The following is a 14,055-nucleotide window of genomic DNA, read 5'->3' on the forward strand; positions in this document are numbered from 1 at the left end:
TTTTGTAGGCAATCACCATTTTTTGTGAACCTCATCTCTACATTGGTGATGTCCTTCACCGAGCACATACGTCCATCATGGTGATATCTAGTCAACTTTTCTACTTTTGTTAGTGAGAATTTCTTCATGGTTAGCTCCCTTCTAGTTCCTGTGGATCCTATAACCCTCTGGATCACATCCTTTGTACTTTTGTAGGGTTTGTCTAACCATATGTATTAATTGTGCATCTTTATCAACACAAGTCTGACCTAGTCATCATGAAAGGAATTAAGAATGTCAACTACATGATGTAGGGTAGTTGTCTCCAAATTCTTTTAATTGTGGCTTCAAGGCTCCTTCGTAATAGAACATTTGATATAGTTCAAAAATTTCTTTTTAGCTAACTCATTAATCTTCACCTTTAGATATGCACTTATGTTCTCAATGAGGAGAACATCACTTAGGATCACAGAGTGTGCTTCTAAAATACTCTTATCATCAACATTCATCATGATGGTTGTGTATTCTAGTGTCTCACATTTCCTTCTACCAATTAACTCCACATTGTACAATTCGTTAATTGTATTCTTGATAGCTTATTCTACAAATTCACAAATTGCCTTTTTTCATCACTATTCTTAGTTTAACTTACTTCACTTAAATAGAGTCACATAACATTCTCATACATACATCACACTTATTAGCTACATTAAGTAGTTATAAAAACTCAAGAGATTTCAATTTTGTAAAGTAATAATAATCTTGTGATGTTCCTATTTATAGGGTAAAACAATAATGTTAGGGTTACAATAGTAACTAAGCTTTTAACCTACCCCTCACACTATATAGTTAATGCTTATTTCATGTCACCAACCATCATGATTTTGATGACTACCTATTTTATCATAGGTAAATCATGTTTTTTTGATGATCACCACTCAACTACCTTTAGACATCACTGAAGGTATTTTACTGGTTTAGATATGGAGATAGGTGTTAGATTTTCCTTGATTACATAATCCATTAAGCTATGATAGCTAAGTTTGATTCATAAGTCTTACCATTCACCAATGAGATCACAATTGCTATAGATTTAACTTCTTTAGCCTCCACACTCTTCTTGTTCCAAATCTTTACAAAGCCCTTGTTGACTTGTTCTTTGTCAATGATCTTCATCTTCCCCTTCTTATCAAAGGATTAGAAGTTTGATCTTTTTCTTGACTAATAGTCTCTAGCGAGATGCCTAATATTATGATATTAGTAGCAAGATATACTAGCACCTCTCTATGGTTTAGTATAGTTTCTTTGACTAGTCCCTAACTTCTAGTAAGATGCAAGATGACCATAATTCCTACATGTGGAACGAACCCATGTAAAAAAATTGTTCCATCTAGTTTGTCCTAAAGTCCTTTAAAGGCAACTAATTTGGTTGAACCTTTGATTTACACTCTCTTTCTTTATGCCCATATTTTTAACAATAGTAATAATACCTCTCTATCATTTTCTCATTTTGATGAGCCTTGCACTCTTTTGTGTCATGACCATACCGATCGTAGTTCTTGTAGTAACCCATGAAGATGTATTGAGTGTTGGGTGCAACTTGTCTATGCCAAAATACATTTACAATGTGTCCTACTTTGCCACAATAGTAAAAAGTAGGTTTGTTAGGTTTCTTACCTCATGGTGACATTCTTCTCTCCTTTTTGAAGTCCAAAAATTTTATTCTATAAGATTTTCCTTTCTTAGTTTTGTTGATTATTTGAAATCCTAGACCGATTGTTTTCTCAGTCTTCCTCTAAGCTTTGATTTGTTCATCAATCTTTCTAATTTTTTTTTCATCTGTGTTCTTTATCTCTTCAATTATTTGGTTCATTTTTTCAGCTAATTACTTTCTTTCCTTAGTGAAAAATTTAATCCATTCTTTGTTTTCATGATTATGCACCTACAAGGAATTATTTTCTTGTCTAATAAAATGATGTTCTTCTTCCATTTGAGTCATATCAACTTCCTTTGTCCTCAACACTTCTTCAACTTGCTTTTTAGTTTCTTGGGCTATTATTAGTGCTTCAATAGCTTCATCTCTTTCCTAAAAGGCCTTGCCTTTCTCATAATGAACTATACTCATTCTAATCATTGTTCCCTCTTGTCCTTCTTTATCAATGTCATGTTATTGGTTAAGTTCTCATTTTCTTTCATGAGATGAGTTATGGCTTCTCTAGATTTATCTTTCTTAGTGATTCTTTTAATTTGTCCTTCAAATCCTTAATAGTGTCAAAGGCTTCATCAAGTTTTTTTGCAGTCTAGAGGCTTCCATTTGATCTTCTAAGTTGTTAAGGCTTGATCCTTGATACCAATTATTGTCAAAAATCAATATTGAGATGGGGAGAGCATGAATTAGTGTAGGCTTTCAAATTGGTCACTTGAGTTATCACTCCAAATAATCTATCTATACTAGTTATTTTTCTAATAGTACAATGATGAAAGTAGAAAAATAAAAGCATACAAACTCACATAGAGATGCATACATTAGTGACACATAGATTCTTTTATTTGGAAACCCTTGATGAGAGAGTGAAAACCACAGTAGGAGTAATATACTCACTAGCCTTTCCTTGCAAATAAAAGGATGCCTTGTTAAAGGTTAAAAAATTTCTTTCTAAGAACATATCTTATTAGGAATGTACATAATCTATTAGGCTTATAAAAGCTCATTAAGGCTACATTATTAGAGTATTTAAGATCTCTTTATGAGATACACCTTGCTAGAGGATTTACGAAGAATCGCACTCAAGTTTTCCCAGTTAAAGTATTATAATAGTTGCAATTATGAGAAATAAAACTAAAGTTTAGATCTAAAATGTGGCACACCTTTCCTTGTAGATATTCTTTAAATAACTTGAAAATTCTCTGAGTTTCTCTCTATCTATATTGGCTTACCCTGTGATCCCTTTGTATCACTTGTCCACATTTGCCACAACACTCTTGGTACACATGACTTTTTTGTTGTTTGAATCTATTCTCTGCAACTAGTTTTATTCTCTTATCCCTTGTAGTAACTATTCTCTCTCAAAACACCAAAAACACACCACTAATTAGGTGTTTAAATCCTTCCTTTTAAAAAAAATAAAATTTGGCTGTCAATACTCAACTAAAAAATCCTACTGAAATTGTAAATTGATGAGCATGTCATAGTATACACGTGACACATATACATATGCACCTAGACTTATAGGCCTACCCGTCCATTAGTCACCCTATTCCAAGTCTATATCCTTTTGTCCTATGGTTTTTCTAACTAGGAAATCTATTACATCACTTCCTTAGGTTGTCCTTCTATTTTGTCACATCACTAAGGATCCTATATGCTTGATCATCGACTTGTTGTACACTTTACTTGTCTACTTGTCATGACTTTGATTAAGTCACCTTTGCACATCATTACTGATGCATATTTATACTAGTGGTTGTACTAACTTAAAACCTTTTCATCTTCTCTAACCAGTTTCCAATCAATGTAAAGTACTCATAGTGTCATAATGTCAGACATTAGTCTTCACCTTTTATCATTAATCATGCCAAGTTGACTCACTAAGTCCAAAAAAGAATTCCATAACCTAGGCTAAATAAAAAATATTCTTCCAAAAAGGATAGTGTCATCCACAAATTACTAAAGAAAGGAGAGGAGTAGAGTAGAAGCAAATCTAACTCTAAGGATTCTTGTCTCTTGAGCCAACTTATAGAGGTTTCTACCAATGAATTTATCAATTTTGATAAAATGGTAAAGGTAAAGGGAGTCCCCCTATCAGATCCCATTATTAGAAGCAAACAAACACCGAGGAGAACCATTGTGGAGAATAGAGAATTTAACTATGCTAATACTCTCCTAGATGAGATTGATTAGTCTATATTTAAAGCCAATTTTGGACAAAACCTTGAACATGAAAAAATTCTTGAACCTATCATAGACCTTAGAAATATCCTGATTGAGGGTCGTACTAGGCTCTTTTGAATTTTTCTATGGAGTAAATTAGTTCATGAGTGGAGATAGCAACATCAAGGATTTGTCTACTAGGAACAAACCCTTTTTTCTAACCACTAATAATAGCTTCAAGGAATAAAATTTAGTCTTTTAATCAACACTTGGAAAATATTTTATAAAAGGTATGGAAAATATTGATACAAATGAAATTAGTTAAATTTTTAGGCTATGGGACCTTGGGAACAAAGGATATATAAGTACTATTAACTTTTCTTATCATCTTAATAGTCCTAATGAAGTCCTTTGTGGTGAAGGTGATATTATAGCCAATTATGTCATAAAAATATTTACAAAAGAAGGGGGAAGTCATCAAGTCTAGGGGCTTTGCAGGCACCCATTGAAAAAATAGCAGTCTAGACCTCACTACTAGTAACCTAGGAAATAATTTGTTCATTTTCCTCAATGGTGATAGTCATAGGGATAGGTCCTAGAAACACTTCCCCATTGTCATTTAGATGAGGATAATTATCACAAAAGGTCCCCTTGCAAAAAATCCATTTCTAGCTATCTTGTCTTCTCATTATCACTCATCACTTTATTTTGGATACTCTATAAGTATTGAACCATGTTTCTTTTGTGGTGTCTAATGTATGAAATAAAAATGCATTCCTATCTCCTCTCAACTATTGAACATGGGAACTTTGCTTCCAATAAATTTCCCCTCTTTCAAGATTTAGCTTTTATTTGTTATGCCTATGGTCAAATGGAAGCACTTTAATAGGATGTTGGCCTCTAATTTACTTTCTAAAATGTTCAAAATGTGTGTGCAGGGTAAGAGAGAATCTCCAAATATGATTCCTTCTTGAATCTAAATGAGACCAGAAAGGCCGAAATGAAGGAAGGGATGCCAATATTGAATTTGAATTGTGGAAAGGAGTGAAATATAAGGAAATCCTATCTTTATTCTATGTGTGATAATGTGTATGCAAAATTAAACTAATTGATTAAGTAATGTATATCTAGATGTTAAGTGTATACAATTAGCCCAATTAAAATATATAAGTATGATAAATTTATGAATTGGAATGAAAGCTGGAAAAATCACCTTAAATTATGTGGAAGAAGCTTTTTTTTTCCTTGAAAAGTGTAGATCCAAACCTGTAATTGAAACCTGGTTGTAGATCCGTGAATATAATGAAAAGCCCATAAAAAACCAAAAATAGATTTTTTGGCCGAGCAGAGAATAAGTAAAATTCATGGTAATCATTCCAAAATAATTCATGTGATGTCACCATGTTCCTAGGGCATTGTGAACTCAACCTAGATTCCTCGAAAATCTTTTGGAGACTTATTTATAGATCTACAACCACAATTTTCTATCCTGTTCATGCACACATAAAACAAAGGTTTTTGTTATTTGGTGGATGAGGGCTTGCCTTGGTCATGCCCTAGAGTAAGGAATCAACCTTGAATTCAAATTGATAAAGGAAATGCTAACTTATAATAGAATAAAAAATATCAAATGAAATATACTATTACCTTTGAGTATAAAATTGCATTTGATATGTGATCAAGTATGTAAATGTAATAGCCTTGAATCAAAGAAACCAAAAGGGAAATCAAAGAATACAAAATCTCATGAATAGGAATGTATGTTACATACCATGATGAATGATATAATAATATTTAAGGATTTGGGAATGATAGATCTCCTCTTTTGAAGCCAAACTTCAATACCACATTGAAGGAAGAAGCTTGATACAAAAGGAAATACTTAGATTTGATGAATGCTTGAAGATGCTTGCTTGAACTCCTTTCCTTTATTAATTGATGTAACATGTAAGTATTTTTTATGCATTATGTGAAATGAAGTCCCCAAGCCTCTTTAAATACTATTTTTTGGGTGAAAAAATAGTACAAGCCAACTAGGAAGTGAAGAGTTAATAATTGGAACCTCGAGGCACTTTGGGCCTCAAGATCCACAATCACTGGGAAGAGGTAAACTTGGGTTGACCTCTTCTATAATAGTTCAAACTTCTCCTAGAGAGGGGAAAAAATAGGGCCTTCATAAAGCTCAGAGAGAGTGTAGATAAAATGTGGAGATTCATGGCCTACAAGAAGATATGACTAAAAAGGTGACAAAGAAATACTTAGAGGACCACATCAAAAGGTGAGAGATTATATAGAAGCATGGAATGGATTGAGGAGAAATAGAAGAGATTTAAAACCACTAAGGGGGGCTTAAATATCTCAAAATAAAGTGATTTCATTTTAAGATGATACATTTTTTCCCACTTTAGTGGGAGTATGATGCAAGTCATACTCTCAGTAAAGGGAGAAAAGAAGAGAGGGACAATGTGTCACATCAAGATATAACATCAGTAATCTTGAGGACATAATCTTCCAAACCTAGGATTCTAACTCCATTCCCATTCATAAGAGCACAAAAAAAAAGAAAGAAAAAAAAAAAGGAAACAAATTCAAAAGACATAAAAGGAGTTAGCACTAAAGCCTAAATCAGCTAGAGAGAGAGAGAGATAGAGAGAGAGAGAGAGAGAGAGAGAGAGAGAGAGAGAGTATCTTTCCTACTATGATTTGTGTGCCTTAACATGTATCATAGAAAGGAAGGATCGAATGGCCTAGCATGTTTGTGCCCCCAATAGTTAATCCTATAAATACAACAAAAAATAGGATCAAATGGTCTAATGGGTTTGTGTACCCAATAGTCAATCACATGCCCTTGTCAGTGACTTGTGCATAAATACGTATGTGTATGTGTTTATACTCGTGGATCAATTTCTCAATATCACTAGAAAGTGTATGTATGCATGTCTCTCTTGGATTGAGAAGTATCACTAATACCCAAGATTTAGAAATGTGTTTCCTTGGGATGACTAAGTATCCATAGGAATCATAAGAAAAAGAATTGAGAATAACTACTTCTATCAACATGGAGTAATACACTATCAATAGTGTATGCCACAAACTTAGAAAATAGCATTGACTCTTATCAGCTAAGAAAATAGATAATCATGAAAGGATATGTATCTTATGAAAAGAGACCCTTGAAAGGAAAAGATCTTGTGTGAAAGAAATCTATCTTCAAGAGGAGTGTCATGAACAAAGATAACAACTTCAATACAAGAGGAAGAGAAGAACAATAATATACCCATTCAACCCCCTTTGTATAGGTGAAATAGGGATACTTGAATGAAGGATGAAAAACTATAAAGTGCAAAGTAAGGGAAAGTGTTTATAATGAACATAGTTTTTCAAATAAATAAGAGGTGATGATGAAAGAAATACACTTCTTGCATAAGAAAGAGTCACAATCAAGACATTATACCTTATAGGAAAATAATGTCACATAATAAAAAAAAACCATTACACTAAGGAAAGTTGATCCTTAGACCAATATATGTAAAGAATTTACAAATGGCCTTGCCCCCCAAACACGAGACAAGATATAAATCCTATGCTAGGATTATGGAACAATATTTCATAAGATATAAGGATGAGTCATAAGAAAAAACCAATAGCCATGCACAAAACATAAACATCCCATATCCAATAAGAAATATCATAGAATTTTAAAGTAATAAACATCATAGTATATGCAATTCCAAATACCATGAGATGATATAAAAGATATCACATATAAAGTTAACTATATATGATTATTAAATGAGAAGCATTAAAATCCAAGTTGTAAAATAATATTTTATAGGCATAGACACACAATATTCTTGCATGTAACAAAGCTTTTTGTATATGAAGATAAAAATATTCCATAAAATAATGAAATCTATAGAGAAATGAATGAAAGGATAAAGAAAAGGCATGTTATATGTGTGATAAAAGGATAACATTAGGAAAGAAGATAAGAACATCCTCCTAGGAGAGATCCTTTATAATATGCAAAATACAAAGATAAAGTTGCACATAAAAATGTAACACAACCAATAAGTGTAGACATATTTAAAGAATACACTCCAAAAGGGATAAAAAGGAAAGGGGTGACATATTAGGCTATTCTAATACCAAATATGCTCTTTGCAAGAAAGGATATCTAATTATTGAGTAGGAAAAATAGATCCCAAGAAATGTGAACCTTTCCTCTAGTGAAGGTGAACAAGGAGAAAGGCCTATTGTACCACCTCTAAACATATTATGTAAAATTAATAGGTATCAATCACAATATGGATTGTAAATGCTAAGTATTTTTATGAAGAAGAGAATAAGTATCTTGTGGGTAAGAAAGTTAATCATTTTAAATTTTTATCATGAATAAAAATAATGAATTCTATACAATCACAAAGATAATGTACATAAGTGTAGCAATAAGGACATTTAAATATAGAAACAACATTCAAAATGGATGCTTGGTATTATAATGTAGAATCTTGTAAAAGGTATCGATAAACAAGTAATGCTAAAGCTTCATTAGTGTCAGTAGGAGACAAATTTGGAATTGGAAGAAGGTGTAAAGGAGGTCATGGTGGAGGATGAAAAGAAGAAGAGTCACTAGAAGGGGATATGTGGTCAACACCTGACTTATGTTTATGTGTAGGACGATTAATAGGTTTCTTAATACCATGCTCATTGATATCAAAACCCTTATAACCTTGTCGAGTGCTGATGTTATAACCTGGAGTATAAGTATGATGAAGGATGGAAGGAAAGAAAGTTTTTTAAGGAAAGCTACAGAAAAATTTAGTGTAAGAAGGAATTATAGGAGAGGTGGTATGGATAAGAGATTGAGATATAGGTGATAAAGGATATGGTCCATTTAAGGATTGATAAATATTGAGGTCATGAACCACACCTTGGATTTTTTGAAATGTAGGTTGAGCATTAGGAAGATTAGAAATAGGATTAGCAACATTACTAATGAAATCTCTTAAGCCATCTAAAAGATGAATGAATAAGCCACATGAAAGTCTAATGATTGCCTTAAAATATTCCTTATATGGATAACTTGTGTTAGTTATCCTTAAAAGAACATATCCAAGAAAAATCATGTAAGACATGAATAGTATGAAATGAGAGAAACTTGCATAAACATCACATGCATGATAAATAAACTCAATGACAATAATGACCATAAAAAGGATGATGCACATAAGGATCTTAGGAAATTTGATGTTTAGAAAGTGTATCAAATGTAACTCCCAAAAATAAGGTAAAAACCCAATGTAAAAGGGGGATAAGATAAATTAAGGGATATAACTCCAAAATACACAAGAAGGGGGGACATTTTGGGTTCACCAAAAGAAGGTAAATAGCCAAAAAAATCTAACTCCAAAAGAAAGGGGCACATGTCATGTTCACCAAAATGTTTAGGTTGAATCGATGCCAAATAAGAGATATCACAAGAAAGAAAGCTGTAACTCCATGAAAGAGGGTAAGATGTCAAGTTCACCAAAATATTTAGTGGTAAAATGGAAGTACTTAAATATTATATAGGCCTCCACTTTACTTGCTAAAATATTCAAAATGCGTGTGTAGGATAAGGGTGAATCTCCAAATATGATTACTTCTTGAATCTAAATTAGATTAAGGCTCAAATTAATGGAAGGGATGCCAATACTAAATTTAAATTATGGAAAGGAATGCAATATGGGGAAATACTCTATTTTTCCCATTTGTGATAATGTATGAAAAAGTGACCTAATTGATTAAGTAATGTAAATCTAGATGTTAAGTGTATACCATTAGATCGATTAAGATACATAATTATGCTAAATTTATGAATTGGAATGAGCGATAGAAGACCCACCTTGAATTATGTAGAAGAAGATGCATTTTTTCCTTGAAAAGTGCAAATCCAAACCTATAACTAAAAATCTAACTATAGATCCCTAAACATAATGAAAAACCCAAAAAAACCCAAAAATTGATTTAATGGTTGAGGAGCAGAGAACATGTTGACTTGGTGGTAATCATTCTATAAAAAATCCCATTATTTCATCATGTTCTCAAGGAATTTTAATGAGGTTGACTTAGATTTTTTAGAAAGATTTTAGGGAGTTATTTCTAGATTTGCAATCACAATTTTTCTATCCTACTCCTGCACACATAAAGTAGAGGTTTTTGTTGTTTTGTAGATGAGGGATTTCCTTGGTCATGAACTAGATTAAGGAACCAACCTTGAATATAAATGTAATCCTAACATGTAATAGGACTAAATAATATCAAATGAAAGATACAATTACCTTTTAAGATGTAATTTCATTTGATATGTGATCAAGTATGTAAATGTAATAGCCTTGAATCAAAGAAACCAAAAGGTAAGTCAATGAACTCAAAACTTCATGAATAGGAATGTATGTGACATTCCATGATGAATTATAGAAGAATATTGAATGATTTGGGAATGATGTATCTCCTCTTTTGAAGCCAAAATCCACTACTACCTTGAAGGAAGAAGCTCGATACAAAGAGAAAATTCTTAGATTTTATGAATGCTTGAAGATGATTGATTTATTTCTTGAACTCCTTCCCTTGATTAATTTATGTCTTGTGGAATTATTGTGAATGCATGGTGTGAAAATGAAGCCCCAAAGCCTCCTTATATAGTATTTTTTAGGCAAGAAAATAGTATAGGTTGATTGGGAAGTGGAAAGTTAATAATTGGAACCCTGAGGCACTTTGGGCCATGATCCCTGCAATTACTAGGGAAGGGTTTGACCTTGGTCTACCTCTTCTAGACTAGGTCAAACTATTCTAGAATAGGTTGACCTATTGTTGGAGATGGGAATAAATAGGGCCTTCAGAAGTCTTAGAGAGAGTGCAAATGGAATGTGGAGATACAAGACCTACTAGAAGATATAACAAAAAAAGTGGCAAATAAATAATTAGAGGCCCACATCGAAAGGAAAGAGATGATATAGAATCATGAGATGGATTGAGGAGAAAGAAAAGAGACCAAAATAAAACTAAGGGGGACTAAAAGGTCTCAAAATAAAATGCATCCACTTTAAGATAGTACAATGCCAACATTTTTCTTCAAGGTGAAGAGAATGATCCCCTTTAGTAATAACATCTTGGAAAACTTTCCAATTTTGAGAAGTAACCTTTTTAAAAATATATTCCAAAAGATAATTTTGGTCCATATTTTTACCTAGCTTTTGATAAATTCAGGTTTTGAGACACCTTGTTGATAAAAAGTTCCATTTATAGTCATGTTTCACTAGTGTTGAATGAAACTTTATAAATCAATATGTGATGACCACATGACCTCATACCTAAATGAGATCAAATTCAAGGGAGTTATGTTAATCCAATATAATAGAAAATGATTATGATCAGAGAGCATACATGGAGGGTTTCTGAATGCATTATTTCAACCTAAATCTTGATTGGTGGAGATGAAAAAATATTCTAAGTTATTAAGCATAAATTTACCATGTGAAAGAGGAATCCAATGAATCCAAATCATAAAGCCCTGTATTATTGATAAATTTAGATAAGTTAACCATGTTATTTGAATATTCCATAGCCCCATACATATTTTTAGAAGGAAATAGGGGAAATGAAAGTTTCAAACCATCATCAAAAAATAGTTAGGGTTATTGGACATGAGGAAGGATACATCCTTCCAAAGAATCAATCTTCCCAAAAGAGTATTTGGTGCATAAATATTGATTATTTTTTATTCCAGGACACCATCGGATATGGAAACTACTAAGAAGGTTAGGGAGAGGGTATGGAGTACTTTGTTGACCCCATTTGGTATTTACTATAATTATAATGCCACTTGAGGCCACATTATGATTACTAATAAGGAATGAGGATTGATACCACACTTTCTTTGTAAGAAGAGAAAGGGTTCAAGAAGTCATTTTGGTTATTTGAACAGGAGCTATGACCACATAAAAATTCTTAATACTGTCCTTCAAAGAATACTATTATTGGGGATGTTTAAGGACCCTTATATTCTAGAAGATGAACTTCATTTCTAATTTTTAATGTTGGAGTCTAGTTTTTCTTTTCCATCCATTAGTAGTTTCTCTTGCAATTTTCTATATTTTTTGACTTCTCACTAAGGGTATGCCCTTTTTATTCCCAATACTCACTTTCAATGTTTAATACCTTTTCTTTTTCCTCAATATCATTGGTATGGGAAGATTGTGGTGAGAAAGTGTTACGAAAAAGTTTAAGAGGTTGAACAAGCAATTTTGGGTTTGGTAACAACCCATTCCCTCAAGGCAAGATCATACATGACAACAATAAATTATGAGACTCTTATTTGGAGGTCTTGGGGTTCAAATCTACTCAAGATTAATAAATAATAAAAATAATAATTAAATACAACAAATCATAATAATTAATTTGGCTTCGGCTTTTTACCGATAAAAAACAAAAATACAACAACCCACTCCCTTAAATTGGTTGCAAAAGAGTAACAATCTTAGGTAAAAAATTTCAAGGTTTAATAACCATTTTAGTCTTTAATATATTTAGGGTTGAAATGGATGCATTTTAATAGGATGTAGGCCTCCACTTTACACCACTAAGCATTCAAATATGAGTGTGTGTAGGGAAAGGGAGAATCTCCAAATATGATTCCCTTGTGAATCAAAATTAGATTATCAAGGCCCAAAAGGTAGGGATATCAATACTAAATTTAAATTGTGAAAAGGAATGCAATATGAGGAAATACTCTCTTTTTCCCATGTGTGATAATGTCTATGCAAAATTGAACCAATTGATTAAATTATGTAGATCTAGATGTCAAGTGTATACAATCACCCCAATTAAGATACAAATTTATGCTAAATTTATGAATTAAAATAAAAGATAGAAGACTCACCTTGAAATGTGTAGAGTAAATTTTATTTTAGCTCTAAAAAGTGTAGATCCAGACTTGTAATTGCAAATATGATTGTAGACCCCTAAAAAAAATGAAAAGCTTAGAAAAACCCATAAATTGATTTTTCAACTGAGTGAAAAATAGGCTGACTTGGTGGTGATTGTTCTAGAATGATTCATGTGACATCACCACATTTCCATGACATTATAACAAGGTCAACCTAGATTTTTTGAAAATATTTCAGAGACTTATTTCCAAATCTATAATCACAATATCTCTCTCCTGCTCCTACACACACAAAGCAAAGTTTTGTTGTTTGGTGAATAAGGTCTTTCCTTGGTCAAGCCATAGATTGGGGGAAAAAAATTTAGTTGAGAAATTAAAATGAATGTAACAAGATAAATTTAAGTATTCACCTTGCTTGTATAAACCCCTGTCAATAAGGATTTTGCCTTGATGTATGTTGTAGATGTCAAATTTAGTATGTAAATGTAGGATATCTCCACAAGTTGCAATGGATCTACCTTAATCACATCATGGAGCTATTTATGTAAATGTGTATCAATGAAGAAGATGATGAATGCCTTAATGTAGATCTCCTCCCTTGATGGCCAACAATATGCTAGATCTTGAAGAGGAAATGCTCACAAAGAATCCTTCAATGCTTGATGAAAACTCCTTTTCTTGAATGTTTGAATGCCTTGAGTAAGTATAGCTTGCATGAAAGTTTATGATTAGAGAATGGTTACAAAATGAATCCTACAAGCCTCCTTATATACTATTTTTGGTGTAAAAATAACAGAGTTGACTGGAGAGTAAGAGTTAATAATTTGTAACCCCAAGACTTTTTAGGCCCTGTGCTTTGAAATCACCAGGGAAGAGGTCAACCTAGGTCAACTTTAATGCCCCACTAGGGAACCCAAAATAAATTAACCTAACATGTCACTAAGCTTTCCTAACATTTTTTTAAAGAATAAAACAACAAGAGATAATATAGCGGAAGCAATAACTCACACACATACAAACAATCCATAAACATATTACATCTCTGAAGGCTTCCATGATGTTGAATCACATTCATAAGTTTTTATCAATACTGAATTTGATACATAACAAAATCCACATCATAGAGTAACTATAAATAGGAATCCAATGAAATAATATACAATTACATAAGATACCAAATGACATTATAACCAAAATGCATAATCATATGATGTACAAGTCATAGGGGATGATAAACTCAAATAATATACATCATAATTAAATACAACATCTCTTA

The sequence above is a fragment of the Cupressus sempervirens genome, chromosome 4 (assembly GCF_028749045.1).
Source record: "Cupressus sempervirens isolate cs-2001-9-10 chromosome 4, ASM2874904v1, whole genome shotgun sequence".
NCBI classification, from domain to species: Eukaryota; Viridiplantae; Streptophyta; class Pinopsida; order Cupressales; family Cupressaceae; genus Cupressus; species Cupressus sempervirens.